We start from the raw sequence: 18,906 nt of genomic DNA, 5'->3' as shown, positions 1-18,906 counted from the left end.
TTTACAAGCTGGAAGCTTCACGTCCAAAGTCTGAAGAGGCACCAACACTTGGCCGGGACTCAAGTGAGGGTCCGGTTCATCGTAGCTGTAACTTCTGTGTATAGTATAGTTAGCTGGGTGCTCATTACCCTAGGCTGTATCTGATAAAGGGGCAGTAACCCCTTTTGTATATACGTGTTGTGAAAAAATGTGTTGCCTCTGAAGAACAACGTCTGTGACTCAGTTGGACTCACTACACATACATACGAGAGAGGCGGCGACACCCGTGGTTGCCCAAAATGGTTTTTATTACAATTCATGCTTCTGAACCTCGCGGGACGGGAGCAGCAGAAGCAGTCCATGTGGTGGTTGTGCTGCTGATGCACGTGGTTGTCTGTAGTCAAGCACTGTAGAAGAGGCAGCAGCAGCAGCGAGGGGTTGGTGGATCACCACACACTATCCCGACCCTGATGCCTGCTGTATATTTAGAGTTTACGTGTTCTCTCACTCTCTCTCTCCCAGTGGTCGTGTGGAAATTTTATCCGAGTTCTCCGGGTTTTCCGACCACATTCAGAATCAACGTCACACGTATAGAGTATTTGGCTGCTAATAAAGTATTAAAGCTTTCGTGACTGCATAAAATGACTCATTGGTTTTTTCGGTAAAGTCACATATGTAGAAATACAATAAAATAATAATAAAAAAACAATCATGACGTTTCGATCACAACGCAAGCGATCTTCATCAGGTGTCAAGAACAAATCACGGAGGGAAATACAACAAAAAGATAAGAGACGAGAATTCAACAAACCTGAAAAAACATTATGTGAAGCACATCCAGTCAGGCCAACAACACAGTTAGACACTTCCTGGCGGACCACGAATTTCAGAAGAGTGTTAAATTTCGTGTTCAACCTTTGGATTGCACATACCAGCATAGATAGAATGAAAAATACGAGGTACATGGTCAGTAGAAATACATATACAAGTCCACCAAGAGGTAAGGAGGGGGGAGGAAAGATGGACAGGGAGGCAGAGAGAGAGGGGGGGGGGCGGAGGGATGAACATAAGCTTAAATAGGAAATACGGTTGGAGGGGGGGAGGGGCCAGAGCGAGAGTGGCAGCTTAAACATGCACATCTTACACATACAAAACGGCAGCTCAAAAAATGACCACCTCTTGTAAATACAAAACGGCAGCTCAAAAAAGGGCACATATTACGGAAAATTACAACTGTAACTTCCCCGTAGAAGTGTGATAATAAAGTATTAAAGCTTTCGTGACTGCATAAAATTACTCATTGGTTTTTTCAGTAAAGGCACGTATATAGAAATACAATAAAATTATGTTAAAACAAAAAACAATCATGACGTTTCGATCACAACACAAGCGATCTTCATCAGGTGTCAAGAACAAATCACGGAGGTAAATACAACAAACAGATGAGAGACGAGAATTCAACAAACCTGAGAAAACATTACGTGAAGCACATCCAGTCAGGCCAACAACACAGTTAGACACTTCCTGACGGACCACGAATTTCAGAAGAGTGTTAAATTCGTGTTCAACCTTTGGATTGCACATACCAACATAGATAGAATGAGAAATACGAGGTACACGGTCAGTAGAAATACATCTACAAGTCCACCAAGAGGTAAGGAGGGAGGAAAGATGGACAGGGAGGCAGAGAGAGAGAGTGGGGGGGGCGGAGGGATGAACAGAAGCTTAAATATGAAATACGGTTGGAGGGGGGGAGGGGCCAGAGCGAGAGTGGCAGCTCAAACACGCACATCTTACGCATACAAAACAGCAGCTCAAAAAAGGACCACCTCTTGTAAATACAAAACGGCAGCTCAAAAAATGACCACCTCTTGTAAATACAAAACGGCAGCTCAAAAAAGGGCACATCTTACACATAATTACAGTGGTAACTTCCCCGTAGAAGTGTGATAATAAAGTATTAAAGCTTTCGTGACTGCATAAAATTACTCATTGGTTTTTTCGGTAAAGTCACGTATGTAGAAATGCAATAAAATTATATTTAAACAAAAAACAATCACGACGTTTCGATCACAACGCAAGCGATCTTCATCAGGTGTCAAGAACAAATCACGGAGGTAAATACAACAAAAAGATGAGAGACGAGAATTCAACAAACCTGAGAAAACATTACGTGAAGCACATCCAGTAAGGCCAACAACACAGTTAGACATTTGCTGGCAGACCACGAATTTCAGAAGAGTGTTAAATTTCGTGTTCAACCTTTGGATTGCACATACCAGCATAGATAGAATGAAAAATACGAGGTACACGGTCAGTAGAAATACATATACAAGTCCACCAAGAGGTAAGGAGGGAGGAAAGATGGACAGGGAGGCAGAGAGAGAGGGGGGGGGGGGAAGGGATGAACATAAGCTTAAATAGGAAATATGGTTGGAGGGGGGGAGGGGCCAGAGCGAGAGTGGCAGCTCAAACATGCACATCTTACACACACAAAACGGCAGCTCAAAAAAGGACCACCTCTTGTAAATACAAAACGGCAGCTCAAAAAATTACCACCTCTTGTAAATACAAAACGGCACCTCAAAAAAGGGCACATCTTACACGTAATTACAACGGTAACTTCCCCGTAGAAGTGTGCTAATAAAGTATTAAAGCTTTCGTGACTGCATCAAATTATTTTTTTTTTTCGGTAAAGTCACGTATGTAGAAATACAATAAAATTTTATTAAAATGAAAAACAATCACGACGTTTCGATCAAAACGCAAGCGATCTTCATCAGGTGCCAGGAACAAATCACGGAGGTAAATACAACAAAAAGATGAGAGACGAGAATTCAACAAACCTGAAAAAAACATGTGAAGCACATCCAGTCAGGTCAACAACACAGTTAGACACTTCCTGACGAACCACGAATTTAGAAGTGTTAAATTTCGTGTTCATTCTTTGGATTGCACATACCAGCATAGATAGAACGAAAAATACGAGGTACACGGTCAGTAGAAATACATATACAAGTCCACCAAGAGGTAAGGAGGGAGGAAAGACGGACAGCGAGGCAGAGATAGAGTGGGGGGGGGGGGAGATGGTGGGATGAACAGAAGCTTAAATAGGAAATATGGTTGGAGGGGTGGAGGGGCCAGAGCGAGAGCGGTAGCTCAAACACGCACATCTTACACATACAAAACGGCAGCTCAAAAAAGGACCACCTCTTGTAAATACAAAACGGCAGCTCAAAAAATTACCACCTCTTGTAAATACAAAACGGCAGCTCAAAAAAGGGCACATCTTACACATAATTACAACGGTAACTCCTCCGTAGAAGTGTGATAATAAAGTATTAAAGCTTTCGTGACTGCATAAAATTACTCATTGTTTTTTTCGGTAAAGTCACGTATGTAGAAATACAATAAAATTATGTTAAAACAAAAAACAATCACGACGTTTCGATCAAAACGCAAGTGATCTTCATCAGGCGTCAAGAACAAATCACGGAGGTAAATACAACAAAAAGATGAGAGACGAGAATTCAACAAACCTGAAAAAACATTATGTGAAGCACATCCAGTCAGGCCAACAACACAGTTAGACACTTCCTGGCGAACCACGAATTTCAGAAGTGTTCAATTTCGTGTTCAACCTTTGTATTGCACATACCAGCATAGATAGAATGAAAAATACGAAGTACACGGTCAGTAGAAATACTTATACAAGTCCACCAAGAGGTAAGGAGGGAGGAAAGACGGACAGGGAGGCAGAGAGAGGGGTCGGGGGGGATGGAGGGATGAACAGAAGTTTAAATAGGAAAAACGGTTGGAGGGGGGGAGGGGCCAGAGCGAGAGCGGCAGCTCAAACACGCACATCTTACACGTACAAAATGGCAGCTCAAAAAAGGACCACCTCTTGTAAATACAAAACGTTACTGCATTAAATTACTCATTGTTTTTTTTCGGTAAAGTCACGTATTTAGAAATACTTTATTATCACACTTCTATGGGGAAGTTACCGTTGTAATTATGTGTAAGATGTGCCCTTTTTTGAGCTGCCGTGTTGTATTTACAAGAGGTGGTCATTTTTTGAGCTGCCGTTTTGTATTTACAAGAGGTGGTCCTTTTTTGAGCTGCCCTTTTGTAGGTGTAAGATGTGCGTGTTTGAACTGCCGCTCTCGCTCTGGCCCCTCCCCCCCTCCAACCGTATTTCCTATTTAAGCTTCTGTTCATCCCTCCATCCCCCCCCCCCTCTCTCTCTGCCTCCCTGTCCGCCTTTCCTCCCTCCTTACCTCTTGGTGGACTTGTATATGTATTTCTACTGACCGTGTACCTCGTATTTCTCATTCTATCTATGCTGGTATGTGCAAACCAAAGGTTGAACACGAAATTTAACACTCTTCTGAAATTCGTGGTCCGCCAGGAAGTGTCTAACTGTGTTGTTGGCCTGACTGGATGTGCTTCACATAATGTTTTTTCAGGTTTGTTAAATTCTCGTCTCTCATCTTTTTGTTGTATTTACCTCCGTGATTTGTTCTTGACACCTGATGAAGATCGCTTGCGTTTTGATCGGAACGTCGTGATTGTTTTTTTGTTTTAACATAATTTTATTGTATTTCTACATACGTGACTTTACCGAAAAAACAATGAGTAATTTTATTCAGTCACGAAAGCGTTAATACTTTATTATCACACTTCTATGGGGAAGTTACCGTTGTAATTATGTGTAAGATGTGCCCTTTTTGAGCTGCCGTTTTGTATTTACAAGAGGTGGTCATTTTTTGAGCTACCGTTTTGTATGTGTAAAATGTGCGTGTTTGAGCTGCCGCTCTCGCTCTGGCCCCTCCCCCCCCCCTCCAACCGTGTTTCCCATTTAAACTTCTGTTCATCCCTCCGGCCGTCCCCCCCCCCCCCCTCTCTTTGCCTCCCTATCCCTCTTTCCTCCCTCCTTACCTTTTGGTGGACTTGTATATGGTCCGCCAGGAAGTGTCTAACTGTGTTGTTGGCCTGACTGGATGTGCTTCACATAATCTTTTTTCAGGTTTGTTGAATTTTCGTCTCTCATCTTTTTGTTGTATTTACCTCCGTGATTTGTTCTTGACACCTGATGAAGATCGCTTGCGTTGTGATCGAAACGTCGTGATTGTTTTTTTAAATATAATTTTATTGTATTTCTACATACGTGACTTTACCGAAAAAAACAATGAGTATTTGGCTGCTAGTAATGGCCACCATAATGATCATAAGCCACTTCGTTGAGCTATCACTTGTGATATCCTGGTCGCTTCTGAAAAACAGGGAGATAGCTCGGTGGGCCTTACCTTGTAAAATGCAAAAACGTTAGTTAACGTGCAATCTTGATTTGAAGCTTTCGTGACTGCAGGAATCCACACTCTTTGGTTCTTTCGGTAAAGTCAAGTAGGTATAAAAATTAATCAAACTAAAAATAATATATCACGATGTTTCGATCGCAACACAAGTGGTCGTCCTCAGGCCGAATAAAAAATCCAGCAGTGGAACTGTTGAACCTTCGAGAAACCTGTTACAACAAGGTTATATATGTGGTGATGGGCAAGCAAGCGGGGTCTGAGCTGGAAAGGAATTCCATCCCCAGACGCAAGCACGTCAGTTGTGTTAATGGGGGAGATGAGGGAGAGAGAGATTAGGGAGAGATTATCATGAAATGAGCTTCCGTCGTGCAATAAGTGTATCATCCACACATGCACACAACAGCAGTGTTAATGGGCGATTAGCACTATGTAGATGGAAGAGATTAGACAGGGAGATTAGGGGGATTAGTAAGTTAATGTCATGCCTATGTGTAACACAAGCTGCGGCGCTTCCAACTGCGCTGTGAGGCAAGTGCGTCCATGCAAGAGAACCACTGCAACGGGGGTCTCGCCAGTTAGATGCAAAGCCCATCACACAGCAAGAACCATCGATACATCTAGGCTCAGGGAGCAGAGGTGGCCATGTTAGTGAGACCCCAGCCTGTTAATGAAGAGGCACCTAACAGGGCAATGCACATCAGAGAGTCGGAGATAACAGCCAAACGGCAGGGAGGAATTGAAGCACCACAACAAGTCACGACTTTGCTTGGTTAATAACGTCCTTCCAATGATTGCTCAGCTTATAGCCATCTTCTCGGTTGAAATTGTCTCTGTGTTTATATATCAGGATGGCTTCATAGACAAATATTTCATGGTAACCCGAAGGTTTGCAGAGTACCTTGGTCTCAGAAAAAACAATATCGTGTGAGCCCACTGCGTTATCACAATGATCAGCCACTGCAGAGGTATTGGTTCTACCGTGTTTCAAATCTGGCTTGCGTTCTCGAACAAGGTCCGAGATATGTCGTTTCGTTTCCCCAATGTAACTGCTACCGCAGACACAACTTAGTTTGTTGACACCGGGGTATTGCATGTCAGGAATGACATCCTTCAAAGATGGGATCAAATCACGGATTTTGTGTACTGTATTGAATCGGACCTGGATCTCGTGTTTGTTTAAGATTTTGAAAATATTATTGTAACACCTGCTATGTATGGCAAGGTGATGGTTTTGATTGGGTCCTCAGATGGTTGTCTCCCCATTGTTGGGGCTACAGCTTTGCGGATTGTGCGGTCTGAGTATCCATTCATCTTGAGGGCTTGGTGTACGTGCTACATTTCACTGGCTAGGTGGCGCTGGTCGGAGATGCAGCTGGCTCTGTGGTGTAGTGTTTTGATGATGGAGTTTTTTCTGGACCGGATGGTGGGAGTCAGGCTTTAGATCGGAATCTGTGTGGGTGGCTGTTGTAACAGCTCTTTCGCTGGTTCAGCAGTTCCACTGCTGGATCATTTTTTCCGCCTGAGGACGACCACTTGTGTTGCGATCGAAATGTCGTGATATATTATTTTATCTTTCTACCTACGTTACTTTCTCGAAAGATCCAAAGAAACGTTGCGAAATGCCCCTGAACCGTGGGTGGGTGTCGAAGAGGTGCCATACCCCCTAGCTCGCCGGGAGAAGGTGGTAAAGCAAAAGTGGTGCACTCTATCCGTTCCATCTTCATGAGAGCGAGCGAATATGGTGCGTGGCGCAGCCGTTTTAAGAGTTGATATCGGCGTTACCACAACTTCACTCAACAACAAAAGGTCATTACGAGAGGAACACAACCTCGGAGACTTGAGAGTACAGTATATATCTTTGCAGCCTCCACGGAAACGCTCTGACCGGCCCCACTGGACATCTGTGGGAAAGAGCTTCAAAGCTCATCGGATTCCTCCAGTATAAATACATTTACTTATTATGACAAATATTTGGCAACTATTGAAAGTGGATTGGGGGGATTAAAAGTGATGGAATAATGACGCCAATGGAATGTGCATTCATGGTTACACGATCTAACCCGATAATATGAAAACCTCTATTATAAAATGCAAAATAAATTATATGCCTACGGAGGAGATTTTCCACAAAGTGAATATAACCCACCGTGATACACGGAATCAGCACGAAATAAGTAGCGAGAGATGAAGAGCGGTTTTGAGTGTTCCAAACTCTGAGATGCAGGAAGAGAAACACGTGGATCAAAGAAGTTATTAACGCCAGTATCACACTTAGACGGGCTTGGACAAGATCCATCATGGCGAGAAGGGTTGGATGAATTTTTGGTGGAGATGGAGCAATGAAATCAGATCAATGTGGAGGTTTTCATCACGGAATGCCGGCACCGCCACTCCAAAAACTCGCCACTGTTTGACATATATATGTAGTGACTAACTTCGAGACAGTAAGACTTGGAGGCACTTTTTTTTATTAAAACGAGCACCATCATGATAATACACACCCTATGTGGGTACACACTATTACTGGTGCTAGCCAATACAAAACACTAACCGTCTAACACTGATGGCACTGAATAGAGACAGCCAACAACTATCCATTAGTAACATCAGCAAAAATGAACGCTCTGAACTCGCGAATTTAAAAAAACAGAAGTGATATAGTCATCCTCTTAGCCGATAAAGGCAATGCTACTGTTATTATGGATAAAGATTCATGCAACAACAAAATCCAGAATCTGCTCAACGATGGAAGTTACTCAAAAATAAAAAATGACCCTACTAATAGCCTAGCGATCAAAACCAACAAGATCATCACAAGTTAGACCTCCCTAATCGACCCAACTAAACGTCCCCCCCTAAAACCTTCTGCTGCAAGACCCCCTAGATTCTATGGTCTTCCCAAGATTCATAAAGAAAGCACCCCACTACGACCCATCGTATCCACGATCAACTCCCCTACCTATAGACTAGCCCGTTTTCTGTCAGATACCTTGCTGCCTTTCACTGGCAAGACCGCCTCAGCAGTACTTAACTCAGCCCAATTGGTCTCTATGGTCAAAGACGTTGTACTGTCCCCTGACGATATCCTTGTCAGCTTCGATGAGGTCTCTTTGTTCACCAAGGTCCCAGTACCTGATACCATTGAAATAATTGAAAATTTGGTCCAACATGGACTAGACCCCTACACACCTTCACTGGTTAGGTACTGCCTCAACAATACCTACTTTACTTGGAATGGCTCCTTCTACAAACAAAATGAGGGTACCCCCATGGGATCCCCCTTATCACCAGTGATAGCCAATATTTTCATGGAGAAATTTGAATCAGACGCCATCCAGACTTCCACCCTCAGACTTTCCCTGTGGAAGAGATATGTGGATGACACTTTCGTCATTTGGCCACATGGCCTCCCAGCTCTGAACCTTTTCCTACACCACATCAATTCCAGACATCCCGCCATCAAATTCACCATGGAAGTGGAAAAAGATGGCAAGCTACCATTCTTAGATGTTCTGTTTGAGAGGAGACCTGATGGCTCTATGGGGCATTCTGTCTACAGGAAACCCACCCACACAGATTCCTACTTGAAACCTGATTCCCACCACCACCCAGCCCAAAAGAATTCTCTCATCAAAACTTTATACCATAGGGCTCATTGCATTTCAGACCAACACCACCTGACCAGTGAATTAAAACATGTACACCTGGCCCTCAAAAGGAATGGATACTCTGACCGTACCATCCGCCAAGCTGCTTCTCCCTCCATACAGAAACAACCACTTGATACTCCGGTCAAAACCATCACACTACCATATATAGCAGGCGTTACTAAAAAGATTTCCAAAATTCTAAACAAACAGAAGATCCACGTCCGGTTCAATACAGTACACAAAATTCGTGATCTGATCCCATCCGTGAAGGATGTCATTCCTGACTTACAGTACCCCGGGGTTTACAAATTGAGTTGTACCTGCGGTGATTGCTATATCGGGGAGACAAAGCGACATGTCTCTGACCGAATTCGCGAGCACAAATCAGATTTGAAACACGGCAAAACGAATTCTTCCGCCGTGGCTGATCACTGTTACAACGCTGTGGGTGATCACGATATAATTTTCTCCGATACCAAGGTTCTTTGCAAACCCACGGGTTTTTATCAGAGATTTGTTCACGAGGCAATTCAGATCTACAAACACAGACACAATTTCAACCGAGAAGATGGTTTCAAATTAAGCAACCATTGGAAAGATGTTTTAAATCGAACTAAACATTAAAATAATTTCAATGGTACAGTATATTTTTCAAGTAGTGGTACCCCAAACTTTCGCAGCTCTTATAAATTGCCTTTTCACACCATAAATAGGTAAACTCCCCCCCCCCCCCCGCGGCAAACGGCAAGTCCACCGGCATGTACACCACCTCTTTTCTAAAATCGGCCAATCAAATGCTAATTTTTATGCTAATTTCTTTGTCAGGACACCTTGTTTGCTCGCACACAGTTTAAAGGTCCGCGGTCTGAGCGTGGTTGTGTTTCGCTAAATTCTCCTGTTTGATTTGTACTAGGTGCCTCGGTGAATGTATATGCTCTGATTTTAACATAGCTATTTCTGTGACCAGTTACAAGCTAATCACTCAGCTATTTCAATGCTAAATTCTATTCTAATTCCTTTGTCAAGGGGTGCCTCTGCGGATGTGTATACTTTAACTTAGCTATTTCAATGAGCCATTTCAATGCTAAATTATATGCTAATTCCTTTGTCAAGGCGCTTTGTTTATTCTCACACAGCTTAAAGGTCGTGATCTGAGCGTGGCTTTTTTCACTGCAGCGCTGTCCTGCAGACAGTCTCGTCCCTTCACCTGATGAAGGCCGCTTGTGTTGTGGCCAAAACGTCGTGATTTTTGTTATTTTATTTTTTACCTACGTGACTTTACCCAATAGAACCAAAGAGTATGGATCCAGGCAGTCACGAAAGCTTTAAATCTAGAATTGGTAACCTCTATGGGGAGGGCTTTCACCTATCTGTTAGAGCTTTTAACAGACAACGGGACAAGAAGTCACAGCTCATCGAGAAGCTGACCTTCCTCAAAAGATGCCGCGATCACAAGGTAATACCCATCGCTTTCACACTCACTTCTGCTGCTGTATCTTCTCCGAATTCTAAACAGATTCTGCTTAAGGCCTGCCTATCTTTAATCTCAGAGAGGATAAGGCTACTCCGATTTGAACTCGATACTTTAGACAGGACTCTCCTACAAGCTCATTTAATGTTAAAACAAAAAATGTCACCTTTTGATTGGAATCACGTAGACAACATGACTGCTTCTTCTGCTGAGTCACTGTCAGTCAAATGTAAAGCTAACCTGATTTCTAAATTCAACCACCTATCAAAGAAGAACCCAGTTTCACATATAACAAAACTAGATGCTAACAAAATCGTCATTAATCAGAGTAGCACCCCGATTTCGGACAATCTGAAAACAGTACTGGCTAAGGGACTAAATTTTGCTGTCACTCCAAAACACATACCAGTAGATGATATCATCTCTCAGGTTGATGTAGCCCTCAAAGGCGTAGGACACATCGAAGCAGACGTTGCGAGAGCTGAAATAGCCACTATTCTTAAGAATGCTAAGAAACCCATTAGTAACATCAGCAAAAATGAACGCTCTGAACTCGCGAATAAAAAAAAAACAGAAGTGATATAGTCATCCTCTCAGCCAATAAAGGCAACGCTACTGTTATTATGGATAAAGATTCATACAACAACACAATCCAGAATCTGCTCAACGATGGAAGTTACTAAAAAAAAAAATGACCCTACTAATAGCCTAGCGATGAAAACCAACAAGATCATCACAAGTTCGACCTCCCTAATCGACCCAACTAAACGTCCCTCCCTAAAACCTTCTGCTGCAAGACCCCCTAGATTCTATGGTCTTCCCAAGATTCATAAAGAAAGCACCCCACTACGACCCATCGTATCCACGATCAACTCCCCTACCTATAGACTAGCCCGTTTTCTGTCAGATACCTTGCTGCCTTTCACTGGCAAGACCGCCTCAGCAGTACTTAACTGAGCCCAATTGGTCTCTATGGTCAAAGATGTTGTCCTGTCCCCAGACGATATCCTTGTCAGCTTCGATGTCGTCTCTTTGCTCATCAAGGTCCCAGTACCTGATACCATTGAAATAATTGAAAATTTGGTCCAACATGGACTAGACCCCGACACACCTGCACTGGTTAGGCACTGCCTCAACAATACCTACTTTACTTGGAATGGCTCCTTCTACAAACAAAATGAGGGTACCCCCATGGGATCCCCCTTATCACCAGTGATAGCCAATATTTTCATGGAGAAATTTGAATCAGACGCCATCCAGACTTCCACCCTCAGACTTTCCCTGTGGAAGAGATATGTGGATGACACTTTCGTCATTTGGCCACATGGCCTCCCAGCTCTGAACCTTTTCCTACACCACATCAATTCCAGACATCCCGCCATCAAATTCACCATGGAAGTGGAAAAAGATGGCAAGCTACCATTCTTAGATGTTCTGTTTGAGAGGAGACCTGATGGCTCTATGGGGCATTCTGTCTACAGGAAACCCACCCACACAGATTCCTACTTGAAACCTGATTCCCACCACCACCCAGCCCAAAAGAATTCTCTCATCAAAACTTTATACCATAGGGCTCATTGCATTTCAGACCAACACCACCTGACCAGTGAATTAAAACATGTACACCTGGCCCTCAAAAGGAATGGATACTCTGACCGTACCATCCGCCAAGCTGCTTCTCCCTCCATACAGAAACAACCACTTGATACTCCGGTCAAAACCATCACACTACCATATATAGCAGGCGTTACTAAAAAAGATTTCCAAAATTCTAAACAAACAGAAGATCCACGTCCGGTTCAATACAGTACACAAAATTCGTGATCTGATCCCATCCGTGAAGGATGTCATTCCTGACTTACAGTACCCCGGGGTTTACAAATTGAGTTGTACCTGCGGTGATTGCTATATCGGGGAGACAAAGCGACATGTCTCTGACCGAATTCGCGAGCACAAATCAGATTTGAAACACGGCAAAACGAATTCTTCCGCCGTGGCTGATCACTGTTACAACGCTGTGGGTGATCACGATATAATTTTCTCCGATACCAAGGTTCTTTGCAAACCCACGGGTTTTTATCAGAGATTTGTTCACGAGGCAATTCAGATCTACAAACACAGACACAATTTCAACCGAGAAGATGGTTTCAAATTAAGCAACCATTGGAAAGATGTTTTAAATCGAACTAAACATTAAAATAATTTCAATGGTACAGTATATTTTTCAAGTAGTGGTACCCCAAACTTTCGCAGCTCTTATAAATTGCCTTTTCACACCATAAATAGGTAAACTCCCCCCCCCCCCCCGCGGCAAACGGCAAGTCCACCGGCATGTACACCACCTCTTTTCTAAAATCGGCCAATCAAATGCTAATTTTTATGCTAATTTCTTTGTCAGGACACCTTGTTTGCTCGCACACAGTTTAAAGGTCCGCGGTCTGAGCGTGGTTGTGTTTCGCTAAATTCTCCTGTTTGATTTGTACTAGGTGCCTCGGTGAATGTATATGCTCTGATTTTAACATAGCTATTTCTGTGACCAGTTACAAGCTAATCACTCAGCAATTTCAATGCTAAATTCTATTCTAATTCCTTTGTCAAGGGGTGCCTCTGCGGATGTGTATACTTTAACTTAGCTATTTCAATGAGCCATTTCAATGCTAAATTATATGCTAATTCCTTTGTCAAGGCGCTTTGTTTATTCTCACACAGCTTAAAGGTCGTGATCTGAGCGTGGCTTTTTTCACTGCAGCGCTGTCCTGCAGACAGTCTCGTCCCTTCACCTGATGAAGGCCGCTTGTGTTGTGGCCAAAACGTCGTGATTTTTGTTATTTTATTTTTTACCTACGTGACTTTACCCAATAGAACCAAAGAGTATGGATCCAGGCAGTCACGAAAGCTTTAAATCTAGAATTGGTAACCTCTATGGGGAGGGCTTTCACCTATCTGTTAGAGCTTTTAACAGACAACGGGACAAGAAGTCACAGCTCATCGAGAAGCTGACCTTCCTCAAAAGATGCCGCGATCACAAGGTAATACCCATCGCTTTCACACTCACTTCTGCTGCTGTATCTTCTCCGAATTCTAAACAGATTCTGCTTAAGGCCTGCCTATCTTTAATCTCAGAGAGGATAAGGCTACTCCGATTTGAACTCGATACTTTAGACAGGACTCTCCTACAAGCTCATTTAATGTTAAAACAAAAAATGTCACCTTTTGATTGGAATCACGTAGACAACATGACTGCTTCTTCTGCTGAGTCACTGTCAGTCAAATGTAAAGCTAACCTGATTTCTAAATTCAACCACCTATCAAAGAAGAACCCAGTTTCACATATATCAAAACTAGATGCTAACAAAATCGTCATTAATCAGAGTAGCACCCCGATTTCGGACAATCTGAAAACAGTACTGGCTAAGGGACTAAATTTTGCTGTCACTCCAAAACACATACCAGTAGATGATATCATCTCTCAGGTTGATGTAGCCCTCAAAGGCGTAGGACACATCGAAGCAGACGTTGCGAGAGCTGAAATAGCCACTATTCTTAAGAATGCTAAGAAACCCATTAGTAACATCAGCAAAAATGAACGCTCTGAACTCGCGAATAAAAAAAACAGAAGTGATATAGTCATCCTCTCAGCCAATAAAGGCAACGCTACTGTTATTATGGATAAAGATTCATACAACAACACAATCCAGAATCTGCTCAACGATGGAAGTTACTAAAAAAAAAATGACCCTACTAATAGCCTAGCGATGAAAACCAACAAGATCATCACAAGTTCGACCTCCCTAATCGACCCAACTAAACGTCCCTCCCTAAAACCTTCTGCTGCAAGACCCCCTAGATTCTATGGTCTTCCCAAGATTCATAAAGAAAGCACCCCACTACGACCCATCGTATCCACGATCAACTCCCCTACCTATAGACTAGCCCGTTTTCTGTCAGATACCTTGCTGCCTTTCACTGGCAAGACCGCCTCAGCAGTACTTAACTGAGCCCAATTGGTCTCTATGGTCAAAGATGTTGTCCTGTCCCCAGACGATATCCTTGTCAGCTTCGATGTCGTCTCTTTGCTCATCAAGGTCCCAGTACCTGATACCATTGAAATAATTGAAAATTTGGTCCAACATGGACTAGACCCCGACACACCTGCACTGGTTAGGCACTGCCTCAACAATACCTACTTTACTTGGAATGGCTCCTTCTACAAACAAAATGAGGGTACCCCCATGGGATCCCCCTTATCACCATTGATAGCCAATATTTTCATGGAAAAATTTGAATCAGACGCCATCCAGACTTCCACCCTCAGACCTTCCCTGTGGAAGAGATATGTGGATGACACTTTCGTCATTTGGCCACATGGCCTCCCAGCTCTGAACCTTTTCCTACACCACATCAATTCCAGACATCCCGCCATCAAATTCACCATGGAAGTGGAAAAAGATGGCAAGCTACCATTCTTAGATGTTCTGTTTGAGAGGAGACCTGATGGCTCATTGGGGCATTCTGTCTACAGGAAACCCACCCACACAGATTCCTACTTGAAACCTGATTCCCACCACCACCCAGCCCAAAAGAATTCTCTCATCAAAACTTTATACCATAGGGCTCATTGCATTTCGGACCAACACCACCTGACCAGTGAATTAAAACATGTACACCTGGCCCTCAAAAGGAATGGTTACTCTGACCGTACCATTCGCCAAGCTGTTTCTCCCTCCATACAGAAACAACCACTTGATACTCCGGTCAAAACCATCACACTACCCTATATAGCAGGCGTTACTAAAAAGATTTCCAAAATTCTAGACAAACAGAAGATCCACGTCCGGTTCAATACAGTACAAAAAAATTCGTGATCTGATCCCATCCGTGAAGGATGTCATTCCTGACTTACAGTACCCCGGGGTTTACAAATTGAGTTGTACCTGCGGTGATTGCTATATCGGGGAGACAAAGCGACATGTCTCTGACCGAATTCGCGAGCACAAATCAGATTTGAAACACGGCAAAACGAATTCTTCCGCCGTGGCTGATCACTGTTACAACGCTGTGGGTGATCACGATATAATTTTCTCCGATACCAAGGTTCTTTGCAAACCCACGGGTTTTTATCAGAGATTTGTTCACGAGGCAATTCAGATCTACAAACACAGACACAATTTCAACCGAGAAGATGGTTTCAAATTAAGCAACCATTGGAAAGATGTTTTAAATCGAACTAAACATTAAAATAATTTCCATGGTACAGTATATTTTTCAAGTAGTGGTACCCCAAACTTTCGCAGCTCTTGTAAATTCCCTTTTCACACCATCAGTAGGTAAATTCCCCCCCCCCCCCCACGCCAAATGGCAAGTCCACCGGCACGTACACCACCTCGTTTCTAAAATCGGCCAATCAAATGCTATTATTTATGCTTATTTTTTGTCAGGACACCTTGTTTGTTCGCACACAGTTTAAAGGTCCGCGGTCTGAGCGTGGTTGTGTTTCGCTAAATTCTCCTGTTTGATTTGTACTAGGTGCCTCGGTGAATGTATATGCTCTGACTTTAACATAGCTATTTCTGTGACCAGTTACAAGCTAATCACTCAGCTATTTTAATGCTAAATTCTATGCTAATTCCTTTGTCAAGGGGTGCCTCTGCGGATGTGTATACTTTAACTTAGCTATTTCAATGAGCCATTTCAATGCTAAATTATATGCTAATTCGTTTGTCAAGGCGCTTTGTTTATTCTCACACAGCTTAACGGTCGTGATCTGAGCGTGGCTTTTTTCACTCCAGCGCTGTCCTCCAGACAGTCTCGTCCCTTCACCTGATGAAGGCCGCTTGTGTTGTGGCCGAAACGTCGTGATTTAGTTATTTTATTTTTTACCTACGTGACTTTACCCAATAGAACCAAAGAGTAACAACTATCCAGTAGCGTAATATCGAGTGAAGATGGCAGCCACGATGGCGACGAGACGAAAGCGACGATGGCGATAAGACGGTAACAACAATCTTGAACAGCATGGCGGGGATCCCAACAGCCACAAGGTCCCCCACAGGGGCCCCTCTTATACTCTCAGCGTTGGCCTCGCTCTGCCCCAGCCACGCACCCTCTCTGGAACCTACTAGCAGGTTCCCGATGCTTCCCGATTGGCCCCCCTCTGTGACCTTTCCCCTAGATGTCCCCTCTCGTGTATATTATGGCCTGCTGACCTCAGTCCGGCTGTACACCGCAGATCCCCCTGTCTCTCCGCCCCACTTCCTATTCCCTTCTATTTCCACCTCCTTTCTAATCCACATCTCTGCCTAGCGCGCTGTGTGCGTGTGACGTTTGTACCCTTTAACCCTTGACCCTCAACTAGTGTATTCCCGTGCGTGTGATTGGTGTGTGATATGTTGAGTGCGGAGATTGTATTTCTGTGTGGTGTGAGTGTGTGAGGATGGCTCGGACATCCTATACATCACCCCCCCACCCCCCCCCACCCCCCCACTTTGAGACAGAGCCATCCTCGGCTCGAACAACTGTATGCCTTGGCCAGTAAAAACCCAACCATGGCTAGGCGCTTGTAATTTTATGAGCAAAAAAACCAGCAAGCAATACAAATGTGTAACAAATGCAAAAGTAACACAACAACACAATTACATCCCCGTCCGCTTGTCAACACGTATGCCGCCTCTGTCGCCAACATCCTCCATGATCCGACCCCTCGACCGAACACAACAGGGTCCCAGGGATGTCCATTTCCATAGCTGCGACGATGCGGCATGAGCGTGAACGGGTTAAGGGTCCCTGTCCTGTAGGCCAAGTCCTCGGCCGATGCTGCGGTTGCGTCTTCAGCCGCGGACGCCGATGGATCAGATGCTGGCATCCCATTCACCTGTAGTCCTGCAGGATGGACAGTAGCTGCATTGCCAGTTGGACATGTAACCGGCCGTGAGTGTCACAACCTCCTTCCAGCTGGCCGAAGTGACGATGAAGGCGGTGAAGGTGAAAATGCTCGTAAGGGCGGCTGGGCCGCGATGTGATGTTTTAGCCTAGAAGGGTGAACGTACCACCTACATTTCCCCAACTGAATTCGAACACATTGAGGTTGCAATACCTGCACCACTGTGACCGGGCTCTGCCAGGGCCGGTGCAGCTTTGCTGATGTATGTAACGGTACCTGTGGGCAGTGCAGCCAAGCCAGGTCACCCACCGCAAAGGGATCCGCGACCGGCAGCTTAGCCCACAAGCGCTCGATCGTAGCCTGCGCAGACGTGGATGCTGCCGAGGCCACCTCGCGAGCCTCACGCAAATACTTTAGTGAGTGGAAAAATGCAGCTGGCCAATCTCCCAACTGTAGCGGGACAGGGCGCAACTGTGACTCAATCGGAGGGCTCGGCTCACGCCCATACATCAAGAAGAACGGTGAGTATCCCGTTGATGCATGTGGCGCCGAGCCTTTGGCTGTCAAAACCACGGGGATGTGCAAATCCCAGTCCGTCTGCTGGTCATTCACCAAGTGAAACAGCATCCTCTAGATTGTGCAGTTAAAGCGTTCAACCATCCCGTCTGTTTGTGGGTGGTAAGTAGACGTCCACATCTTCTTGACTCCCAGCATGTAACACACTTCCTGCAAAAGCTTGGAGGAAAAGTTTCTGCCCTGGTCCATCAGCAGCCACTCAGGAGCCCCCTTGTCAGTTACATACCCATTTTTAAAGGCGTCCGCTATGGACGCCACAGTCTGGTCGGGCAGGCAAAGGGCCAGTAGGTATCCATTTCTTCGAGGAGTGGCGGGGAAGGTGCCCACTATATCGAGGGCCACAAGCTCTTGATTTAAAGCTTTCGTGACTGCAGGGATTCATATTCTTGGTTCTTTCGGTAAAGTCACATAGAAGGAAAACAATAAAATTGTCTCATATTCTCAGAATTGCATTGTTTTATATTTTTATTATTTTATTGTTTCCCTTCTACGTGACTTTACTGAAAGAACCAAGAATATGGCCACAAGCTCGTTTCCCCGGGAAACTTTAATGGACTGCAGGGGTGCGCTTCGCATGACTGGCGGGGGCTTCCTGCGCCCACAGTCCACGCATGTCGACACCCCATGGAGGATATAATAGCAAAGGCGCAGTGCTGCCTCGGTCTTATGGCTGCCTAGATGGAGCATAGCTGACTCTGCAGGTAAGAGGGCACCACCAGGACTTAATGGTTCATAGTCGTGTCTCAGCGCATCAACAAGCCTTCCCACATAAGGAAAAACTTCCTCGACGTGGGGAGATCGCCAGCGTGTGCCGCGTCCACTAGTCGGCAAAGCGGTGCCAAAGCCGCATCTGTCTGCTGCCGATCCCTCCATTCCCGCAGGGTGAGCCCCAAGTCCCTATCAAGCGATACCAGTGACCCGGTCCATGTCCCTGGCAGAAATCGGCACCATGACCTGGGGTTGTGCTGCGGCCAGCAGTCTGCAGCGCGCAGATCCATCGCAGCAGGCACAATTAAGGGGGCTGGCAACCAG

This window comes from Petromyzon marinus, chromosome 56 (genome assembly GCF_048934315.1).
Source record: "Petromyzon marinus isolate PM22_M1 ecotype Great Lakes invasive population chromosome 56, UKy_Petmar_22M1.pri1.0, whole genome shotgun sequence".
In the NCBI taxonomy this organism is placed as follows: Eukaryota; Metazoa; Chordata; class Hyperoartia; order Petromyzontiformes; family Petromyzontidae; genus Petromyzon; species Petromyzon marinus.
The sequence above is the reverse complement of the archived record's forward strand: the minus strand, read 5'-3'. Positions refer to the sequence as shown.